General features: G+C 37.4%; 1 protein-coding gene across 7 annotated transcripts in view; it reads left to right on the plus strand.

Moving 5' to 3' along the window:
- The window catches only part of LOC137250359 (uncharacterized), a 429,537-nt gene that overhangs the window by 87,729 nt on the left and 316,592 nt on the right, over positions 1-25,216 (plus strand). The gene's annotated exons all lie outside the window — the stretch shown is intronic.

Consider the following 25,216-nt stretch of genomic DNA (forward strand, 5'->3'; position numbering starts at 1 on the left):
CTCTTTCCATTTCTTTTGCTCGTTACGTATACGCTCACAAACTTCATTGGATCTGAATTCGTTGGAAAGCTCTTCGCCAGTAGCATCGTCATCTTGTATAGCCTGTATGAGTCTATTGGTGGTAACATCTCGTAGTTTATAGCTAAACACCAAGCTATTCGGACTTTGTTTGGTAGTAGCGTTGCTTTGTGAATTGATGCACCACTGAAGCTGGTACAATGCGTCGTCCCAATCCTTCTCGTTCTTACTACTGCATTTAAGTGAAGCCAAAATTGTTTTGTTTACGCGTTCAGCTTGACCATTGGCGCGAGGCATGCGCACTGCTGTCTTGGCATGATGGATGCCGTAGTCTATCATGAATTTGCTAAACTCTTTAGAGGTAAAAGCCGTCCCTCTATCCGTTACTAAGCTCTGTGGTGGCCCATAAGTGGCCATGTGTTCACGCAATGTTGTCCGCACTGGAGCTGTCTTCGTATTTCGTAAAGCCTTTGGTACCACATACTTCGTAAACGCACATACAATTACCAAAACGTACGAATTGCCATGCTTACTTTTCACAAATGGTCCGAGTGATCCAGGTGTACCGTCTGGAAAGGAATCGGAACCACTTCCTTCAGATGGAGTTGCGCATCTCGTTTTCCGCTCTTGACTTTGTTTAAACAACATTCCGGACAAGCTTCGATGTAAGATTTGACGTAAGGTCGCATACGTGCGAACCAAAAGTATTTGCTCAATCGTTCGATAGTCTTCTCTATTCCGAAATGACCTGCTTCGTCATGACAAGACCGTGTGACTCGCCATTTCACCTCTTGTGGTACCGCTAACAATTTGTTGTTGCCTAGTTTACGGTAAAGTCTAGCACACTCGACGACGTAATCATCTTTAAGTTGTTTCGCATTATTTCCAGACTTCCCATTGAGGATTTCAATGATATCCTTTAGTTTATCGTCCTGCCGTTGCATTGCAGCCACCCAGTCATCTGATATGCTAACTACTGTATAAACCGAATCAGCCACTGTAGTTGCCTCACATGATGGCAGAGACGGACATCTACTGAGTCCATCAGCTAAAACGTTTTTCGTTGCTGCCCTATGTATGCATTCGAAGTCATATTCCTGTAATTTCAGCCACCACCTGGCTATGCGTGGAATCAACGGCGTCGTTGCCTTTGTGGATGCAACCGCGTTGCAATCCGTAACCACCTTAAAATGTTGGCCCATAAAATACGTTCGATATCGCTGTAAAGTTTCCACTATGGCCAGAACTTCCAGCTCATAGCTTGCATAATTTCGCCCAGCGTCGTTACACTGCCTGCTAAAATAAAAAACAGGTCTCAGGTCCAAGAAACTGACGTACTGCTGTCGAATTCGTTGGCACAGGAAACTCTTCTATTACCTTAGTTTTATTTTCACCTGATCTGATACCATTTTTGCCGATAATATGTCCAAGAAATTGGACTTCTTTTGCCAAAACCGTGCTTTCAGATGAACGCAATGTTAAGCATTCGCATCGGATAACCTCAAGGAATTCCCGTAAAACTTCCAATCCTTCGTTAAAAGTTTGCGTCGCAATAATTACTTCATCAACATAGTTAATTACCTTATCTCGATGTTTCATTTTTTTAATAACTTTAACGATCACCTCCTGAAAAACCATGGGACCGTTAACTAATTCAAAGGGCATAACATTGTGCTCGAATAGCCCCTCGTGTGTCAAAAATGCTGTGTATTGTTTGGATTCCTCTGCCATTGGAATCTGGTAATACCCCGATGTCATATCCAGGGCTGTGAAAAACTCGTTGCCTGCTAATCGTGCTAGTTGTTCTTCAACAACCGGCATTAAATAATTTTTCTTCACCGTCACCTCATTAAGCGCTCGAAAATCTATGCACATCCGGTCTTATCTATTCGATTTCTTAACCAACAAAACCGATGCTGCATGAGGAGAACTACTCGGTCGTATTATACCATTATCTTGCAACTTCCGTAAAATATTTGTTAGTGCTGGCCTTTTCGCAAATGGAACCTGATATCGTTTGCCCAATATTGGTTTACTCGTTGTAACCTCAATCGACATTTGCGTATTTTTGCACCGCCAAATTTGTTGAATATCTTCTGAAAAACAGTCTTGATACGTTAGTAAAAGTTTTGAAAGCCCACCTTTCTCCTTGCTCGATATCTGACATGATAAGTTGAACTCATTTTCGATTGAATTTATTTGTAGTATGTCGTGATCATTTGCTAAGTGATAGCCATAGTCCTTCAGAGCATAACGACCCAATAAAATGTCGTATGGTATCATGTCATCACCCACTAGATATAACGTTACCAGTCGTTGAACATTACCTATCATCCCACTTCTGACTTTGTCGAATAGCCGAATAAATCAAACACGTATTTAAGAATTTAATATTAATTATTTAATGAAATTAGTTAAAGAAATATAATTGTAATTTAACATGGAAATTTATAAGAAAGAAAACCAAACTTCAATTTTACGTCCGCTTGCTACGGTTCACCATTCGACTCCCCTTTTGCCATCATTCGTTAGTCTTGTTCGATTTTGTTCTAAAGCAGTAGCAAGGTTGCCATCTGTAATTATATGATGAAATTTTAATATGTTGTTCTTTGGTGAGAATAATGAAACACGTACTAAACAAAAAAATTTTTTTAACTATATGCTATTGCCTATAAATTTATATAAAAGTAAATATAATAACGAACATTTCAAAAAAAAAAAAAATCATGACAATCGGTTAATTTTTGACAAAGTTATTGACAGTTGAAAAAATAGGTGAATAAAATATCGATTGCATTTTATGGAATTCAATTGCCGATAAATCCGAAAAAAAGTTTTTATGAGGAAAAAAAACACATTATTTTGACCAAAGAACAACATATTAAAATTTCATCAAAATCAAAAATCATGTCCTGCGCGGACCGGGTGTCTTGAAATGGAATGAGCCTGTAGAGATAAAATGGAGAGACACATTTGAGTATAATGCATATTGAAATTTACCAGTACTGATTTTTGCGCAACAATTTCGTTAATGTAGATAATGTTACAAACTTAACAGTCCATATAAAGTTTAAGTGCATATGTATACAAATTTAAAAAACACAGCTATTATTCGCAATTAAGGTTAGGTTGCACTGGCCAGTCTGTAACGACCTCACATCGATTGAAAACTCCGTCCTCCTAGAATTTATTTAAACCCTTGCCGCATCACAGCTGTGCTGATTAATAAAAAAAGAAATAAAAAAATAAATGTAAGGCGCGATAACCTCCGAAGAGATTTAAGGCCGAGCTTCTCTTGCAATTTGCGCCATGCTCCTCTTATTTTTTCCTACAAATTGGCTGGATGGGACCTACGACTCCGAACGGCATCTGCAAGGCAGACGAGTTTTCACTAAGAGCTTTGCCCGGGGAGTGAACCCGGGATCTTCGGTGTGGTAGGCGAAGCACGCTACCATCACACCACGGCGACCGCGATTGTGCTGATTAATAGCTGAAATTTATTTCTGACGAGCGCAGGACACGAGAACAATATATGTTCGATTGTTTCAATTTGCAATTAAACCTTAAAATATTTGCTTTCGTTTGTTTTCTTTTCATTCAGCTAGATCATTCCCCCACATCACTTTGTTGAAAAAGATTAGTTGGTCTAAAAGTCCAGCCTTTGTCAGTACCTACTAGAAGTTTACGCCGATCACTTAATCGGCGGCGGCGGCGCAGGCTCTATTATATACCGGTGGGGGCGGCGTGTGCGGCGCGCCGGCGTACGCCGGTGTTCTTACTTTAAAAAGCTTGATTTTTCGATTTAAAAAAATAGTATTTATGAAAGGGTTTGCTTGTATGTATTTAAGGAAATCAACGTTTTGGCCATTTTGGAAAGATCCGAGGTTTTTGCCTCAAGATCTCGCAGACTGTTCAAACATTTTCAAGAGTAGCTCCTTGCGGAGGGATTGTCCCTCGTTCACTTGCTCCAGAGAGGCTTCGAACCTAGCCCCGGTCTTTGGAATTGGTATTGCTGCGTCTGCTGAAAAGAAATAGAGATACATAAAATAGCCACACTTTTGTCTGCATATCCCGTGCAAAGCGTAGTTTTACCTAGGGTTAACTCCTGATAATCGTCGAGAACACAAATTCTTTAAATCATTTGTGGCTCCTTGGCGGCCACGCACAGAGTTGACTTACGGTTGCTATTAATGGCCTATTAATACTCATGAAACACGTGGCACAGGGCGCCTCCAGTTTTTTCGGCTGTTTTTAAGAGCTACAATTCCCGATGTGCGAACAGTAGCAATCCCGACCACCAGTCGCTACCAGGCCTTCTGATCCTCACACCATATGCCAGCACAGAAGATATAGGACTGCGACTTCGAACTCATACTTTTGTCGATGTCACTTTCCTAGAAGTTCTAGGTGTAGCTCCGAAGACTTTCCAAAGGATGCTTTTGCCGAGCTACACCAGAGAAACAAATTGAAACGTTAGGGAGTTCGGCCAAGGATGCCGTCATTGCGTAATGGCTGAAAATTGTATAATCCTCGGCGCATCTATATAATTAAAATTTTGAAAGGACCCTGGATAAAATTTTTAAAATCTAGACCAGAGTTTGTAGACATTTGCGTTCACAACATTGATTTCAATAATCTTCGTTAAATCAAAACGATATTTTAGAATGAAAGTCGACCGATTTTAAGTTGAAAGATGTTACTGCTGTTTTCCGGTCTAATGATATAAGAACTCAATATAAAATTTTAAAAAAATCGGCACTTTTTTAATTTTTTTATCAACTTGAAAACAATTTGAAACGCCTTGGGAAATTTTTTTTTTGGAAAAAATATGCAAAGTGATTATATAAATTTATTATATAACGTTTCTTTTAGTGTTTTGTTTTAATAACTTGGTGAATTGGGTGATGCAAAGTACGTGTTATGCTGACATCGAAAAGGCCTGTTTTTATACTCAGTTGAGCAGAGCTCACAGAGTATATTAACTCTGATTGGATAACGGTTGATTGTACAGGTATAAAGGAATCGATATAGATATAGACTTCCATATATCAAAATCATTAGTATCGAAAAAAAATTCGATTGAGCCATGTCCGTCCGTCCGTCCGCCCGTCCGTCCGTCCGTTAACACGATAACTTGAGTAAATTTTGAGGTATCTTGATGAAATTTGGTATGTAGGTTCCTGGGCACTCAATCAGATCGCTATTTAAAATGAACGATATCGGACTATAACCACGCCCACTTTTTCGATATCGAAAATTTCGAAAAATCGAAAAAATGCGATAATTCATTACCAAATTTGGGTAAAGCGATGAAACTTGGTAGGTGAGTTGAACTTGTGACGCAGAATAGAAAACTAGTAAAATTTTGAACAATGGGCGTGGCACCGCTCACTTTTAAAAGAAGGTAATTTCGAAATTTTGCAAGCTGTAATTTGGCAGTCGTTGAAGATATCATGATGAAATTTGGCAGGTACGTTACCACTATTACTATATGTATGCCTAATGAAAATTAGCAAAATCGGAGAACGACGACGCACACTTTTTAAATAAAAATTTTTTTAAAGCAAATTTTAAAAGAAAAGTTAATATCTATACAGTATATAAGTAAATTATGTCAACATTCAACTCCAGTAATGGTATGGTGCAACAAAATACAAAAATAAAAGAAATTTTCAAAATGGGCGTGGCTCCGCACTTTTTCATTTAATTTGTCTAGGATACTTTTAATGCCATATGTCGAACAAAACATTACCAATCCTTGTGAAATTTGGTAGAGGCTTAGATTCTAGGACGGTTACTGTTTCCTGTGAAAAAGGGCGAAATCGGTTAAATCCACGCCCAGTTTTTATACACAGTCGACCGTCTGTCCTTCCGCTCGGCCGTTAACACGATAACTTGAGCAAAAATCGATATATCTTTACTAAGCTCAGCTCACGTATTTATCTGAACTCACTTTATATTGGTGTGAAAAATGGCCGAAATCCGACTATGATCACGCCCACTTTTTCGATATCGAAAATTATTAGAAATGAAAAAAATGCCATAATAATATACCAAATACGAAAAAAGGGATGAAACATCGTAATTGGATTGGCCTATTGACGTAAAATATATAGAAAAAAACTTTGTAAAATGGGTGTGACACCTACCATATTAAGTAGAAGAAAATGAAAAAGTTTTGCAGGGCGAAATCAAAAGCCGTTGGAATCTTGGAAGGATAACTGTTCGTGGTATTACATATATAAATAAATTAGCGGTACCCTACAGATGACGTTCTGGGTCACTCTGGTCCACATTTTGGTCGATATCTCGAAAACGCCTTCACATATACAACTACCACCACTCCCTTTTAAAACCCTCATTAATACCTTTAATTTGATACCCATATCGTACAAACACATTATAGAGTCACCCCTGGTCCACCTTTATGGCGATATCTCGACAAGACGTTCACCTATAGAACTATGGCCCACTCCCTTTTAAAATACTCGTTATCACCTTTCGTTTGATACCCATATCGTACAAACGCATTCTAGAGTCACCCCTGGTCCACGTTTATGGCGATATCTCGAAAAGGCGTCCACTTATAGATCTAAGGCCCAATCCCTTTTAAAATACTCATTAACACTTTTCATTTGATATCCATATTGTACAAACGCATTCTAGGGTCACCCCTGGTCCACGTTTATGTTGATATCCTGAAAAGGCGTCCACGAATAGAACTAAGGCCCATTCCCTTTTAAAATACTTATTAACACCTTTCGTTTGATACCCATATTGTACAAAAGCATTCTAGTGTCAACCCTGGTCCAGCTTTATAACGATATTCCGAAAAGGCGCCTACTTATAGAACTAAGGCCCACTCCCTTTTAAAATACTCATTACCACTTTTCATTTGATACCCATATCGTACAAACAAATTCTAGAGTCAACCCTGGTCCACCTTTATGGCGATATCTCGAAAACGCGTCCACCTATAGAACTAAGGCCCACTCCCTTTTAAAATACTCATTAAAACTTTTCATTTGATATCCATATTGTACAAACGCATTCTAGGGTCACCCCTGGTCCACCTTTATGGCGATATCTCGAAAACGCGTCCACCCATAGAACTAAGGCCCACTCCCTCTTAAAATGCTCTTTCATACCTTCCATTTGATACATATGTCTTACAAACACATTTCAGGGTTACCCTAGGTTCATTTTACTACGCGGTGATTTTCCCTTTTTTTGTCTCCATAGCTCTAAACTGAGTATGTAATGTTCGGTTACACCCGAACTTAGCCTTCCTTACTTGTTTTAAATAACTTTTGAACAGTTAGAAAGAGTTAAATTTCGCAATTAGTTTCTTATAACTGACAGTGATGCGCATCCGTTGATACCACTTTCGACCATATCCGACCAATTTTCGACTTGAACAATAAATGGGCTAAACAGTCTTAAACGAGTAGAAGATATAGTGCCGCGCCGGACCCCGCCGCCGCCGCCGCGCCGATATTTTTGACATTCGGCTGCAGCGTGCGAAAAACGACCCTAATCGGCGGCGGCGGCGGCGTTTATCGGCGGTGTATATCTCTAGTACCTACAACTTTATATATACGTATGCATTTTCATTTCATTAAATTTTGACTAGTTTTCAATAAGAGTCGGTACTCCTTCTAATTATGTCCCCTCTCGGTGCTTTTTACTGACATTTTTAACGTTGTGATATCCCACGAAATAACAATTACCACTCCTTCCTTTTTTACACAATTAAGCACATTATTATATGCTCTATAGTTTTGATCCTTAATATGTGGAATAATTTTAGGTTCGTTCAACGAAACTTGTTCTGTCTAATCAAACGTAAGCAAAATATTTCTGTTCCTAGGTCACTATTGCCCGATTCACAGATTCAGCAGCATGAAAAAGTATTGAACATCCAACTTTAGTTGCAAGCCAAGCATAAGAAGAAAAATTCGAAATTTGCTTTGGCTAAGGGTGCTTTCACGCGTTGCAAGGGAATTTATTTTTCCAACTAGTTGGTTCTGTGAGCAAGGCGAAATTAACTTCAATTGCTAAGTGTAAAGTTCCTTCATATTTACAAACGCATCATCTTGCGTGATTGTGGCGATGTTACTGGCATGCATAAGACTGGCTTGAACGCATCTATATGAAATATTTGATAGTGGCTCGTCTTTTGGCGGGAGATTTTGGGAGTAAAAGTGTGCATAGGTCCGAACATAGTTTTGGGAGTTGTTTGAACTAGGGTTACCTTGCAGCAGCTTATATATAAATAGACAAGATGAAAAAATGTGGAACCGTTTTCTGCTAAACTATAATTCTAAGGTATACAAATTATATATGTGTTGATAGGAAATTTTGAGCTGCACTGTTATCCATAAATAAAAAAAATTTGAAAAATCATTTTTATATAAAAAATTTAACATAAATGTCACACCACTACACATGCACTTATTCATACTATAGACACGCTGTGTTGGTGTACTTGCTTTTTGTGTACTATGCTGAATCGTGAGCATGGCCGAGGAGTTGCTTTGTACATAATAAAAATTAAACAAAAATACATAGCTGATCATGTATTAAGTCTATTTTTTTTCTTTCCTTTGCTTTCTTTTCTTTCCCATTCTATTCTTTTATTTTCCTTTCCTTTGTTTTCTTTTTTTTGCTTTCCTTTCCTTTCCTTTTCTTTCCTTTCATTTCCTTTCCTTTCATTTCCTTTCCATTGGTTCCCTTTCCTTTCATTTCCTTTCCGTTCCTTTCCTTTCCTTTCCTTACCTTTTCTTTATTTTCCTTTCCTTTCTTTTAATTTTCTTTTTATTTCCTTTCTCTTAGTTTTCTTTTTATTTTCTTTTTTTTTACTTTCATTTCTCTTCCATTCATATTCCTTCCTTTCCTTTCCTTCCTTGCTTTTCTTTTCCTTTCCTTTCCTTTCCTTTCCTTTCCTTTCCCTTCCTTTCCTTTCCTTTCCTTCCCATTCCTCTACTTTTCCTTTCTTTCATTTCTTTTATTTTCATTTCCCTTCCATTGATTTTCCTTCCTTTCCATTCTTTTCCTTTCCTTACCCTTCCTTTTCCTACCCTTTGTTTACGAGAAGCAGATTGACTAAAACATACCCTTCCTGCCAGAGCAATATAAAATTTCCCTATTCTGAGCTTACTTATTCATTATATTACCCATCGAATGTTCCTATTATTATATTAAAATGACAAATTATATTTCTTTTATTTTCATTTCCCTTCCATTGATTTCCCTTCCTTTCCTTTCCTTTCCTTTCCTTTCCGGTCCTTTCCTTTCCTGTGGTTGAATTTCAAGCACTGGGCGAACTCTAGTTGATATAGTTACCTGAAAATTTTTAAACTACTGTATTTGAATGATTCGGATTTTTTGGTCGCTCTAAAAAGAGACTAGGGCACTGTCTTTTTATCTTGCGGTGCCCTCTTTTGAACCTCAAATAAAACGTTTGTATATACTACATCATATCATTGTATGTGGATATACATGAATGGTTGCGCGCCCAAAAGTAAAAGTGAAATTATATTTTAAATTTAACTGAACACAATGAGCAGAGAAATATCATTTTTAACTCTTAATGGCATCCAAATTTGTTGCATGACTGAAATTAACATAAGTACAAAAATAATATACATACATATGTACATAATTATGTCAGATAAAATTAATAATCCGTACCACCCTCTCATGTGTAAAATCAACAACATTTCACCCACTCTCTCGCAAACTCTTTCCACAAACATGCAGCACCATATGCATAACACTGGCCACTTCAATATTATTATAAAGCGACCCTACGCCGTGGTGAACTCATACCACACAGTCTTTTCGCAAAGCAGCTATAAATTTAAGTTTCATTAGCGCTCCATTTCAACAACATTTAGCATTTACCGCACTCATCTCTTCAACGCTCCAGCTCACAAGCTAAAGTCTACATTTTCATTAACTCTTCTGGTTGTAAAATAGAAATGGAAAATCATATAGCAATGTCCCACTTAGTCTCCCTAAAACATGATGACAATTGGTGTGTAGCAATAAAAAAAAAAATAATAATACATAAAAATAAAATTATCAGCAGTACAAAAATAGCAAAAGATAAGTTGTGCTCCATTGTCGTTGAGCTATTTGCGTCAAATGCATTTGGTTTCATACGAAAAGGAAGGGTTGTGCTCAGGGCACTGAATTGGTGTTTATATATATACATATGTATCTACTTTCACATTTATAGTGAGACCCGGTGGTGAAACTCGGTGGCAATTAAGAACTCCCCTACTAGTATAATTGATTTCATATTGAATGGCCAGCAATAAAAACAATCGCAAATCTGTGAATATACTTATACCATTTTGGGACCTTTTCAGGACTGTTTCCCTAAAACTGCATCGAAATAGTTCCTGAAGTTATCTTAAAATATTTCCGAAATGGTTCAAGAACATTAGGTACATTTCCATTCCTGTAAAAATTTTATCGAAAACCGCTAATCCGTTACGCATGGGCAAGGGTGGTCCTTAGCTACATATTATTTAATATGCACACGCATCTCCTCCATCTTCCTCCCATATGAGCAGTAGAATTTGATAAATTACTTAAAAATGCGCCTTTTGTGACAAGTAATAAGACCATCGTCTGCATCGATTTTTGAAATATTTTCGTGGTGAGTTGCTGCTGGATTCTGTATTGTCTTTAGGCAACAAACATTCCCATAGGCGACAAGCTTCGTAGATGCGCGCTCAGCTCTTTAACCTGTGTAGCGTTATAAGTTGGTTTTGGATAAGATGTAATGTGTCCATCGCAATTCGAACAACTTCATAAACTTGGCAACAGTAGAAGGAAGTATAAACGTGAAGTTAGTGAAGTACCTTAGGCGGATAAAAAAATTAAAAGGTCGTATTTTGCCGCAAATTAAACGCTCATTTGTAGCGGAGAGAAAAAATTTGCAACGCATATCTAAGTGCCTAGGGTGCTTTGCTGAGTTCACGTTATGAAACTATCAGCATTCGAATAATGACAGTCGATTGGATGCGATGTTGAAATCGAATACCAACTCACCGATATTCAATCAATGCATAAGTTGCTACTCGACTAATCGACTATAACCAAAAAAACTATCGATTGTAAAGAAGAGCCCTAATACTGGGTAGCTTACGACGATTTAAAATTCAAATAATATTTTGTAACAGAAAATTATAATTTAACCGCGGAATTAATTACGAATACGAAGATATTTACAAATATCACCATTCGTGTGTTTATGTCGGTAGATTGTTGTACCGCTCGCTTTGAATGTGCGCGAAGGCGAACCCATTTACGTTACTTATCAATTGCTACGATATTTAAAGTACCATCTCTAGGCTGTACCAATTCTAGGCAGACATTATTATTTGAGTTACTGCTCCATTCCACATAAATGAACTTGAGTGTAAACACTTGGGTTGTTTCTACACTAGTTCCATTTTTTGCGCACTAGTTCCATTTCAGTCAAAATATACTAGGATCTGACGAATGGATATTACACCGCACAAATTTACATATATAAGTATATCCATAAGAATAAAAAAAAATAAAATTTAATATACAAAAATAATAAATAACTTAAAAAATAAATAAAAACAACTTATACGAATAAAAGTTCCTCAGTTGCTTTGCTTGGAATATGTTGTGTCATCCTCCAGCAACGTTGTCAACGCTTCTGTTGTTTGTGTTGTCGACTGCAACGCGCATATATTAACTCCAATTTACGCGCTGCCGCTCTGCACTAAAGTACCTCCTTGCGTATATGGCATGGCTTTTGTTGTTCTTGTTTGGGTAACTTTGCATATATGCGAACGTTCTATGTTTAGTTCCCTCTAGCGTCACTGCGCTCCTCGCTACTCCTGTCATAAATTGTTCCAAAATCTTGAAAAGGTTTCCACAAGTGGCTATGCGCACATTTATTTGTGTGCTTGAGTGTGTGTGCGTGCAGGGGCACATTAACCCTCAACGGGGCCCTAGGCAACCATCAATTTGGGGCCCTTTTTCACGTCCGTTCCCTTCTTTTTTCGATTAAAAAATACAAACTTCTATCTTTCATAAAAATTTTATTGTCACAATGTAATAATGATAATAAAATTACTATCTACATTTTAAGCTTGTCGTTTTCTACATTTGTTTTCGGCAAATTCGTCAATTATATCATCAATATCGATTTTGTTCACTAAATCTGACTCAATGCAAAGTATACCTTACATCTCGAGTTGCTCTTGTCGCGTTGTAGCTCTTTCAGCAGCTTTGATTCCTTTAATTGCGAGAAGAATCGGTCGGCAGAACAATTTGTGATCATTAATGTTAAAAAAATCCGAAGAGCTATTTCTGTGCTAGGAAATACATCGGCTAATTGATCCTCCATTAGAATCTTATACAAATGACTATGAGTTTTTGGTGCATCAGTGTATCTGGAGTTCACGTAACTTTGGAATTGTTTCATTTAATTGAAAAATTCTTCCAAATGTCGAGAATAAAAACGAACTAAGTTATTTATAGCTTCTCCCACTTAGAGAAAAGCTGATGAGAAATGCAAATCTCTCTGAAACTTCCATATACACTTTCGCACGTCGTTTGATTTCACTGTGAAGATTGTCGATGATTTCGAGGAATCCTTTGATCCTAAAATCATCGCGAGGCGAAAATTCTACTTCTGGACTTCTGGAGCATTTCCGTCATTAGGTTTGTTTTTTCTACGACGAGTACGTTTTACGATTTCTGTATAACCTACACCAGGTAACAGTTGTTTTGTTTTTTCCTCGAAATCGTTGAACTTTTCACGGAATGAAACTAAACTCTCTTCTAACAATCCGTACAGAACCACACGTTTGCTTTTTCACTTTGCAGTCACTTACACACTGAACGCATAGAGTTCCATAAAATCAACATGAAACCAAATTCGAATTTTTATTCGCGATACACGTCGCCTCATAACGAGTATCAGTATTTTGTGATTCATCATCAGCAATGATTTCTAGAGCCTCTAAAATGATATCAAATGAATCGTAAGCGGCATTCGTCGCATTCGAATGTGCTTCCCAGCGTGAAGTTGACAATGTCTTCAAAGTTTTCTCATTGTTTGTTTTATTTTTTAATACGCCCCAACGATAGGTGTAAGAGGAAAAAAATTATATAATGTCTGCATATTGGCGCAAAAATCTACTGCATAAAAACAGCACTTCACAGCATGCTCTCCAACCAAATTAAGGGGAATGCGCGGAACAGGGAATATAGATCGAATTCTCATTCAAACTCAACATTCTTGCTTGCACACCTTTATACCTCCCGGACATGTTTAATGCGTTGTCATATTATTTTCCTCAACAATTTTGATTATCTAAACCACAGTCTTCAGTAAGAAACTTTAAAGTTTGATTCGCTAGACTTTCACCAGTATGACCTTCCAACTGAAGAAAAGTTATAAGCCTTTTTTATTATTCAATATACTCTCCCTTCACTTTGATACACTTTTTGCACGCTCATAAAATTAGTCAAATGATTCGGAAATGTCCTTTTTAGGAAACTTGTTTAGTTTGTCGGTCGTCGCCTTTTGAAAGCGGTCAATTGAGTTTCATTTATTTGAGTAAAATTTATTTTCAGTTCTGATTATATTTTTCTTTCACTCTCTAGAATTTTATGTTTGTAAGAAAATTTTAGAAGCCTTCTTCAATTTTATTGGGCCCCCTAAAATCGGGGGCCCCAGGCAACTGCCTTTTCTGCCTACCTGTTAATTCGGCCCTGTGTATGTGTATGTTTGCTTGTATGCCGGTATTGTAGGTGCTTGAGAACATATGTGAAGCTCGATGAATGTTGAAAATTTCAAAGCTTCGTGGCAGGCAGTAGCAATTTCTTTTTTGAGTCATAAGCCACCTTTTCATAGGCCGGGTCACATATGTATAGTATATAGTATAGTATATGTATATATGTATATACATATTGTTACGAATATTAGCAAAACTAAGGGGTGCTGCTATCCCTAAGCCGATGCTAAGCAGTGACGTGAATTCACATCCATAGATCAATCACTATGTATGTATCTACATATGTACATAAACGAAACAATAATTGCGTCTACACATATGTACCATGTACGTATACGAGCAGCGGAAAGTCAATGCACAAACACATGCATATATATGAGATACTCCTTTATATATAGAGCAGCGTACACGGAAATCGCAGTGACAGTTTTTATCAAATTTCCTCAATCAAATTCCTCCTTTTGTTTCAAGAAAAAAATTCAAATAATTGTGTAAGAAGATAAGCTTCGAAAATACGTGAAAATTTTACAAAAGTTTCGAATTTTTTTTAGCATTTTCTGAGATTTCTTTTTAGCAGTTTTCTAACCCAATTGATTCTCTGTATGTAAACGATAACTTTTAAGTATCTCAAAATTCGTATTGCTTTTCAACATATTTTTTTCCGAGGGTTGTTTCAGAAATCGCAGCATCAAGTAAGCAAATCTCCGCGAAAAGGATTGAACTAAAATAAATGCAAACAGCGTTACAGCATTACAAAAATTGCTTCCTGCTGATCCCCAAGGCTACAGTGCGGCTTGAATATTTTCTTGCCTTTGTCAGATCAACGACCACACACTTGGATTGAGCCGCCTTCTTTCTCAGCCAAAAATTCAACATTGCTCCTCCTACCTAAAATTCACTTGAATTGCGCTCTCGTCTACATCGCATACGCCACTTATGTACCTGCGTCCGCTGATGTTGGCCAAGAACAAATTTAGCTTCGACCAAATTAACTTCATGACCAAACTTCTAATGCGGCATTGAAAGCACACACACAATGTTGCCACATTCAGTAAAAGTCATACAAATATACATGGTTATTGAATGTCTTTTTTTTAATTCAATCTTTTTTCTCTCAAATTCCTTTTTTCTTTGCGTACTTCATTGAACAGCTGGCATATAAATTGTGCTTTTGTGGTTAATATTTGCTGTTGTTGTTTTTACTATTATTATTTCTGTGGCTGGTTGGCGCGCTCCTTTCATAGCTTAATCAAATTTCGTCCTGAAAAGCACAGCTGACTGGGTGGCGGGCAAGAAAATTCGTCCATAAGCCACATAGTAAGTTAGGCAGAAAAGCATTTTATACATGACCGCATGAATTGAATTTCGTCGCCAGCATCCAATAACAATATTTGTGAATAACTACATACTGGATATACTACATCACAAAAGCGCAACACAATCAAAAATCGACCAGTGTCGCCAGTATGGCGTCCGACCAAAAGCTGCCTGCCCAAAATATGCCATTCCGCATTTTTTTTGCCTTTATCCTAAACGTGCACATACTTCGCATGTTTCCCGCCTACTACTCCTCCTCCTACTTTGGAACGCAAATAAACAAAAACTGCTTACTGCTCCACATTTCTTTGTGTATTTGTGTGTGTGTATGTATCTAAATTACTTTCTCGCATTTTGTTTCGAAATATCAGGGTGCGCCTCACATTTTAGTTTAAAGCGTTGAAAGTTCAGCGCCCATATTGATGGAAATTCCTTTTTTAATCACCATTATCGTTTGAGTGAAAATGGTTTTTAGTCATTGATCGTAAAACTTAATTCGGGCTCTGAATTTTTCGGGCGTCCGCCATAGTGTTACACTTAAGTTCAAACTAAGGCGAAAACTTTGGCTAAAAGCCTTCGAAATGTTATGCCATTACTTTGATCATCAAGTTAGTTATGGTTATTTATAAGCACAAAATTTGAATTTCCAATCATCAGATATTCTGCTTTCCTTCATCTCATCTATTTATTTTCGTCATACCATGGCATACCGTACTTTTCTGTGGCGCCTAAAATACCCCTGTTAAATCTGTCACGTACCACATTAAAATTGTCGTAACAAAGTTTGCAATCCAAGTAGAGCTTACAACTATTTAAAACATGGGGTCAAGCTTTCCAGCCTACAAAATTTATGTCCACACAAATAAGGCACGCCCTAACACACATCCATACATATGTACATAGGCACATGATTGTGGCTGTGTAGCTTCGACTAGTGCTTCGTACGCCTCTCCTTACGGCTGCCAGATATTATTTTGATTTATTTCTTTGATTGATTTTTCGTTGTGTTTTTTTCCTATTTAGTTTCCGCTTCCAATTTACAGCAGCTTTTGTTATTATTTTTATACTCAGTTGAGCAGAGCTCACAGAGTATATTAAGTTTGATTGGATAACGGTTGGTTGTACATATATAAAGGAATCGAGATATATAGACTTCCATATATCAAAATAATCAGGATCGAAAAAAAATTTGATTGAGCCATGTCCGTCCGTCCGTCCGCCCGTTAACACGATAACTTGAGTAAATTTTGAGGTATCTTGATGAAATTTGGTATATAGGTTCCTGAGCACTCATGTCAGATCGCTATTTAAAATGAACGATATCGGACTATAACCACGCGCACTTTTTCGATATCGAAAATTTCGAAAAACCGAAAAGTGCGATAATTCATTACCAAATACAGATAAAGCGACGAAACTTGGTAAATGAGTTGAGTTTATGACGCAGAATAGAAAATTAGTAAAATTTTGGACAATGGGCGTGGCACCGCCCACTTTTAAAAGAAGGTAATTTAAAATTTTGCAAGCTGTAATTTGTCAGTCGTTGAAGATATCATGATGAAATTTGGCAGGGACGTTACTCCTATTACTATATGTACGCCTAATAAAAATTAGCAAAATCGGAGAAGGACCACGCCCACTTTAAAAAAAAAAAAAATTTTTAAGTAAAATTTTAACAAAAAATTTAATATCTTTACAGTATATAAGTAAATTATGTCAACATTCAACTCCAGTAATGATATGGTGCAACAAAATACAAAAACAAAAGAAAATTTCAAAATGGGCGTGGCTCCACCCTTTTTCATTTAATTTGTCTAGGATACTTTTAACGCCATAAGTCGAACAAAAATTAACCAATCCTTTTGAAATTTGGTAGGGGCATAGATTTTATGATGTTAACTGTTTTCTGTGAAAACGGGCGAAATCGGTTGATGCCACGCCCAGTTTTTGTACACAGTCGTTCGTCTGTCCTTCCGCATGGCCGCTAACACGATAACTTGAGCAAAAATCGACATATCTTTAATGAACTCAGTTCACGTACTTACTTAAACTCACTTTATCTTGGTATGAAAAATCAACGAAATCCGACAATGACCACGCCCACTTTTTCGATATCGAAAATTACGAAAAATGAAAAAAATGCCATAATTCTATAACAAATACGAAAAAAGGTATGAAACATGGTGAGGTAATTGGATTTGTTTATTGAAGCGAAATATAACTTTAGAAAAAACTTTATAAAATGGTTGTGACACCTACCATATTAAGTAGAAGGAAATGAAAAAGTTCTGCAGGGCGAAATAAAAAATCCTTAAAATCTTGACAGGTATTACATATATAAATAAATTAGCGGTATCCAACAGATGATGTTCTGGGTCACCCTGGTCCACATTTTGGTCGATATCTGGAAAACGCCTTCACATATACAACTACCACCACTCCCTTTTAAAACTCTCATTAACACCTTTCATTTGATACCCATAACGTACAAACAAAGCCTAGAGTCACCCCTGGTCCACCTTTATTGCGATACCTCGAAAAGGCGTCCAGCTATAGAACTAAGGCCCCCTCCCTTTTAAAATACTCATTAACATCTTTCGTTTGATACCCATATTGCACAAACGATTTCTAGAGTCACCCCTGGTCCACCTTTATGGCGGTATCTCGAAACGGCGTCCACCTATGGAACTAAGGATTACTCCCTTTTAAAGTACTCATTAACACCTTTCTTTTGATACCCATATTGTACAAACAAATTCTAGGGTCACCCCTGGTCCACCTTTATGGTGATATCTCGAAAATGCGACCACCTATACAACAACCACCACTCCCTTTTAAAACCCTAATTTATACCTTTAATTTGATACCCATATATACAAACACATTCTAGAGTCACCCCTGGTCCACCTTTATGGCGATATTTCGAAACGGCGTCCACCTATAGAACTAAGGCCCACTTCCTTTTAAAATACTCATTAACACCTTTCGTTTGATGCCCATATTGTACAAACAAATTCTAGGGTCACCCCTGGTCCACCTTTACGGCGATATTTCGAAACGACGTCCACCTATAGAACTAAGGCCCACTCCCTTTTAAAATACTCATTAACACCATTCGTTTGATGCCCATATTGTATAAACAAATTCTAGGGTCACCCCTGGTCCACCTTTATGGCGATATTTCGGAACGGCGTCCACCTATGGAACTAAAGATTACTCCCTTTTAAAATACTCATTAACACCTTTCATTTGATACCCATATCGTACAAACGCATTCTAGAGTCAACCCTGATCCGCCTTTATGGCTATATCCCTAAATGGCGTCCACCTATAGAACTATGGCCCACTCCCTCATAAAATACTCTTTAATGACTTTCATTTGATACACATGTCATACAAACACATTCCAGGGTTTCCCTCGGTTCATTTTCCTACATTGTTATTTTCCCTTATGTTGTCACCAAAGCTCTCAACTGAGTATGTAATGTTCGTTTACACCCGAACTTAACCTTCCTTACTTGTTTGTTTTGCTATTTATTTAGCAGCTGAGAGTTAGGGTAATTCAAAAAAAATTGGCTATTTAACAGGCAGGGAAGCTGCTTAAGAATGACTCTTTATTATAAGTCCTTTGTTGTTGTAACGATAAAAACGCTCTCCGAAAGTTTTTGAATGTTGACGATGTTTATTGTACTTTTTCCGATATAGATCCGGTACGTTCCGGAGGGGTGGGTGGGTCATCCCACAAACAACAACCTAATTTCTTGAAGAACTGGAGGTTGCCAAAGCGTCGACTTCTAAATATATGTATGAAGCTGACATTTGGGTTGAATAAGCTAAAAAGCTTTGTGTTACGTTTAAAAGCCACTTAAATCCCAATGAAAGTCATTGGCAATGGTTGACTTGGCGTATAAAAAATGTTTGTTTTTAAGTTAACTAGAGATCGCCTGGGCGAAGAAGCTTAATCACCACAGCAGCAATTTAATCAGAAAGATATAATATTTACGTGCTTTCAGAGAAGGGATGAGGCGTCGATACCGTCAAGTAATCGTTGTATTATCAGCTTGTTATCGAAAGCGAATAACAATTATGAAGTTATCGGTCTGTTGTCGCCAAGCCACCGGCTTTTTTTAAGTTTCTTATCGCCTAATAAAAAATAGGGTTACAGATTCATTCATTCATTAGTTGGCGCTTAACCGCCTATGCGATTTTGGCCGTTTCGTAGCAAGTCACGCCAACTATCCCTGTTTCGCGATAAATAATTTAGAACACCAAGGTAGGTCAAGTCTTCCTCTACCTACCTCTCCCATATCCGTGAAGGTCTCCCCATCCTTCATCTGCTTGCAAACTGCGATGTCGACAAAAATTCTTTCTTGGACGGAGCATCTTCGTCCATTCGCATAATATGACTAAGCTAGCGCACCTTTTGGGCTTTTATTCGTTGCACATTCTTAATATCTGTGTAAAGAGCATGCAATTCATCTTATACCTCCTTCGATACTCGCCTTTGGCATCGCGAATATGACCTTAAATTGTTCAGATGTGGCATCGATTTCATATAGAAGCAGAAACAAACCGATGAGTCGTCGATAACACTTTAATAAAAAATTAGTAACACTGCAATAAGAATTTGAAAAATTTTCGATAACATTTTTTTCGATAGGTTCTCGATAACAAATCTGTAAGTTTTTGATAGCAAATCGATGAATTAGCGATAATATATCGATACCTTAGATATGTAGATAATCGATAATTTTCGATAGCAAATCAAAAACTTTTCAGTAACGTATCAATGACTTTTTTGCTAACAAGTCGACAAATTTTTTATAAAAAAACGATAACGTTTTTATAATGTTTAGATAACTTCTCGATAACTAATTGATGAGCTTATGAAAAGAAATCAATAATTTTTATTCTGACAGCATTTCGATTATAAATCGATAACTCATTGATAACAACTTGTGTTGCTTGATGTGAAATGCAAGAATACATGCAAAGAATAATGGTGGACTTAACTTGAAGCGTTATTTCATAGTCATTTTGAAGACGACATATTTTCGGAGCACCCTAATATACATACATATAAATATATGCTGCAGCTTAAAACGTTTTACTTAAATAGAATTGGATTTTTGATTTTCAATAATAACCCTAACAACAATAACAACAAAATCAGCAACAATTTAAGCTCGATTTGCGTGTTTTAAGTACAGTAAACATGGTTACGCACACAAATTTACTTACCAGCATACACATACATACATTTGTAATACTTTTTTCTTCTATTGATTTAGTCCGCCATTTCAGAGTAAGCCCAGCAGCACCCCATGGCTTTTTCGGGTGCATTAATGCTTTATTAGAATCTTTTATTTTTATTTTTATTGTTTTCTGGCGCTTTTCGTATGTCAAACAATATTATGGATAGTACATATATGTATGTGTGTGAGAGAGGTGGCGAAGCTCCATGTTAGCGACAAAATCGTTGAGTGGGGACATTATTGTATGCAGATGTATAAATGTATAAATGTTTACGGCTGTTGTCGCCTCGATGTAATATAATTATTTCAATGAATTTTGTATGCGCCTTTCACCCATTGGTAGTGATTTAGGTTATATACATACATATGTATGCACGCAGATTTGAAGGGCTTCAGCTAAGTATATGAACTCCCACTGAGAACAACATGATTAATGACATTATTGATAGTAATAAAATTTTGAAATTTGTGGCATATTCAAAGCTATTTCTAATAATAAGTATCCACTTCGTAGATTTGATAATTGGGCGATAATCATTTGCGGGGCGCTTTTCAAATATCGCATTTCATCGGCTCTGTGAAAGATCGCCTCACCAAAACCAATGTCGGACTGAAAATTATCTAAATAAGCAAATGAAGAACCCATTAATTGGAATTTCGTATTCAGTATCTTAGGGGAGAATACGTGCGAAAGAGTCATTAACCTTTCTGGCTACATCAAACCTTTATTGGCGTTTTCTTAAAAATGGCATCCTTTATCAAGGCCATATACATATCTATAAAAAATAATCAAGATTAAAATGAGAATAGATTCAGATATTAACCGTATGCCATTATATGAGTAAACAGATTACTAAATGTTTAGTATTAATCACAATGAAAAAAAAAGGAAGGGGAAAATCAGATACAGAAAACATAGCGGGAATTTATTTTATATATTTTTTATAAGGTTGATTGGGTTGAGAGGCAATGCGTGCGAATTTCCCACACTTCCACACGGAGACATTTTTTGCCCATTTTTTCCCATCCTAGTGGTCGTGAACGAACCATTTGCTTTTTTTGATGGACTTATGTAGAGATTCCAAACCTCTGCCAGACTGTCGAAAAATCGTGCGCCCAGAAATCTGAGTCGTCTTGTCTGCAATCCTGTACATAGGCAGAAACAGCTTCTGCTGAGGTGCGTCCATCTCACTCCTCATAAGGCAAGTGCTTTAGTCCGGCGCATTTTTGCAACTAGTTTTTAGTCCATACGCCGCATTGTGGCGTAATGATAAAATTTTCTAGCCAAAGCGAACATCCTTAGTAAGACACTCTCGTCATGTCTGAAATTGAAAAAAAATGTTGTTCTCAAAACTACCTCAAACATTATCGAGATGAAACGAATTGAAATGCCGTTCTGAACAGTTACACTCGAATAATCTTTATGTTTTCAATGATCTACAATGCTGCACATTAAATAAAAAATAAGACTTTAGAACTTTTAGTTCTTCTGCTTGTTGGGTATTAAAAAAGGTAAAAATACAAATACACTGATTAAAGAACTAAAGAAAAAACTACCTGGGTCTCCAATGCCATGTTCGTATTGCATTAAGTCCTTAAAAAAATAACAAAAAAAAAAAAAACCATTAAATAACAAAGGCAATTGTAGCGCTTTTGTCTTTTCATCAACTTCTGCTTTTGTGCTTTTTTTGTTTGCGTCAAACTTACATTTCAGTTGCTGCATTGGCTTTATTAACTGACTTCTGGTTTCTTTCGTTTTCGTTTGCTTTTGACTCGTTTGCATCTCGTCAACTACTCAATTTTTGCATTGTTTTTGGTAATTTATTTTTGTCAAAGAACAACCACAACTGCTTGGTTGCATCTGACTCTCCTCCCCGTATGCCAGTACGCCTATTACTGCTGGCCAGACTTCTGTTAGCCAAGGCTATACCAACTTTTAGCTATTCAAATTGGACACTAAATGTGTCGGAGGAACTCTCTTAATTGTGTGATTGATTGATTTATGGTGAACAGGTTACTTTCCTGCTGCCAACCATGCGATGAACGAGGCGGCCAACTGAACAGCGACCAAAGCAAATCAAGTGGACGTCCTTGTTGCCAATGCTGAACAAAGCCCCGCTGATTGTTGGAAAGCAATACCCAGTGTGTATGCATTAAGTTTATTTGCATGTGTATACAGCTGTAAATATATGTAGGTATGTACACTGGCGGTAAAAAACAATTTCTCTAAGAGTATTGTCGCTGGCCCGGTGTATTTGTAGAAAAGTTTTTTCTGTAATTTCTTTCATAAAACTTTGGTGATTCACAATCTTACTGACTAAATTGCACTTAACCCTTTAAACGGTTATGGCCGTCGAACAACGCGCCAGTCGCTTCTTATTTGAGTAAACTGGCACCAATTGGTCACACCATGGAAATTTAAATCTTTTTCCACCTGGCCCTTCCAGCGGAGTGGGAGCCGCTCTCTTCCTCTGCTTCCATAGGCGGGTTCCTATAAGAATACTTTCTTACCCGGAGCATTATCCCTCATAACACGGCCTAGCTAGCCGAGCCTCTGCGCTTCAATTCGCTGAACTATGTTGATGTCTAAGGCTCGTATAGCTCATCATTAAATTTTCTTCGGTACTAGCCGTCGCCAACGCGTATAGGTCTGCAAAATTTTCGAAGAACTTTCGTCGCGAACACTCCCACAACCGCTTGCTGATGTTGTCATGGTCCATGCTTCTGCACCATACGGCACAACGGGTAAATGACTTGTAGAACATGATTTTCCTAGAGATGACTTCTTCCCAGATAAAGAAGTCTTTTACTACTTCGAAATTATGGCTGCCAAGGCGCAAATGCGCTGACTCTTTGCTCGACGACATCAGGTGATTCACGACATTCATTGACTTTTCATGGAACTCTAGGAGTCCGTCGAGAAATGCCCAAGCCTCTTAAACAACGAGATCTTATGGTTTCGCCACCCCGATAGTATAAAACCTTGACTACGCGGGAATCAGCTACCTAAAACCTGCTTTCAGTCTTTTGTGTAAAATCAGAAAATGTAATACAAGCAAGATCCATATAATTTCATAGCATGTATGAAAGCTGCAAACTAATTACAATTATACTAGAAAGTATCCATATCCTTTATCACAACGAAAATCTTACGAGTAGCCATCAAATAAACATCGGCATCAACGTCAATCAGAACGTCGCACTCAAAGCTCGGGGATGTCTTCTTATGTCACCTGAACATCATTAACATAGTTAGGCGAGCACAACGAAGTGACCAAAAAGTCTTTCCTCCTGAACTGTCACAAACCACGATATCCCAGATAATAACTTGGTGCATCCGCTTCCCAGAGAAATAGGGCCATCCCCTATGAAAATAATATTATGTGATCCGGTAAGTTATTTTACGAACACAAGCCCGGAGAAACCCGTTTAATAAACCAGAGCTCCATTCACAAAGGTAGACGAATACGTCTTCTTCAGTGATTAATATGTTATGCTGGCTCAACTACGATCTCTGTTACAGAATAAACTCCAACCTTCCCAGATACAAGACACTGCCTTCTGGCATCACATGCTTATAAGTTAGGCCTCGTCAGTAACAGCAGATGTTGTGTATGAACGTTGTGTGTTCATATCCTGCGCTCGCCATATCAAGGCTCCAGCTATTAGCAGCAATAGAGTTGCCACATCCGAGACAGCAATTAAGCTAGTCCTAGAAAACTTCTAGTATTTGGCAAAAGGACGAAGTTATTCTATAACATAAGTCCTGGCACCTGATTGGTTACACTACAGACACTTTCAGTTTATGTGAGGTCTTTATTGATCGGACGGTTCATTCTAACTTATCCTACTTAGATTTAACTAACACCTAACGGCGCTCTGGGGAGCCAACTCTTTTCAGTGCAACCTTCTTTAGCTTTATTCTCTCAGGAATTCATTTACAAAGTTTTGCTGTAAGAGGATCATTTGAAAAGCGAAAATATGCATTTTTTTCTGATCGCCGGTGTAGTTACATAAAAGAATAAAAGTAATTGGCATTTGTTGCATGATTAGTTAGGATTATGCCTCTTTGCTGATACTATTTGACTTTATTTACTTTTTTTGTTAGCTTCTAGTATTTTGCTTTCAGGCCGCAACAAACACTTCGACTGATCGGCAACCGACAAAGGTACTAAATTGTAATTAGTTTTGCAATTATTGTTCACTGAGATTCGATAAACGTTTGATGGGTATATAAGATTTGGATGAGGATTCGAAAGATTTATTGATACTTTTTATAAAGAACCTTTAATAATTGAGTAACGTATAAGTTCTCCTGCTACTCTCGTGTGCTCAGAGAGCGTGTATACATGACAGGCCGGTTGTGAATGATTTTGTGTTTGCCTAGAACCCTGGCTAAATACACAGTTCCTTACTGGGCTGTACTGAATAGGGTATCTTATCGCGCGTTCAAGGTAAATGTTTACGGGCCGTCTCCCCTAATCTTTTAGCTGTCGAAATTTTTGTTTTCTCCATGTTTACTGAAGCATCTACTGCCAACTAAATGCAAGACAAAAGTGTAAACAAAAGTCAGCTGGTTTTTCGAATAAATACCTCATTATTTTTAACCAATTCGTTCCAAAAGAGTTATTTTAAAATATTGATGCAAAAATGGATCTCAAATCCAATGGTCCTAGTGACTGATCTATTTTTATTTTTGTAATGACGGGTCCGGCTCGTATTTATTATTTCTAATTGCTGTTTTTATGTACGAGTCCCTTTTTCGCTCTTATTTGGAATCAGAATCTGTAAATAATTTTTTGGTTGTAAAGATGGAGATTCGGGCTATTA

Source organism: Eurosta solidaginis, chromosome 4, assembly GCF_040869045.1.
Source record: "Eurosta solidaginis isolate ZX-2024a chromosome 4, ASM4086904v1, whole genome shotgun sequence".
Taxonomy (NCBI): Eukaryota; Metazoa; Arthropoda; class Insecta; order Diptera; family Tephritidae; genus Eurosta; species Eurosta solidaginis.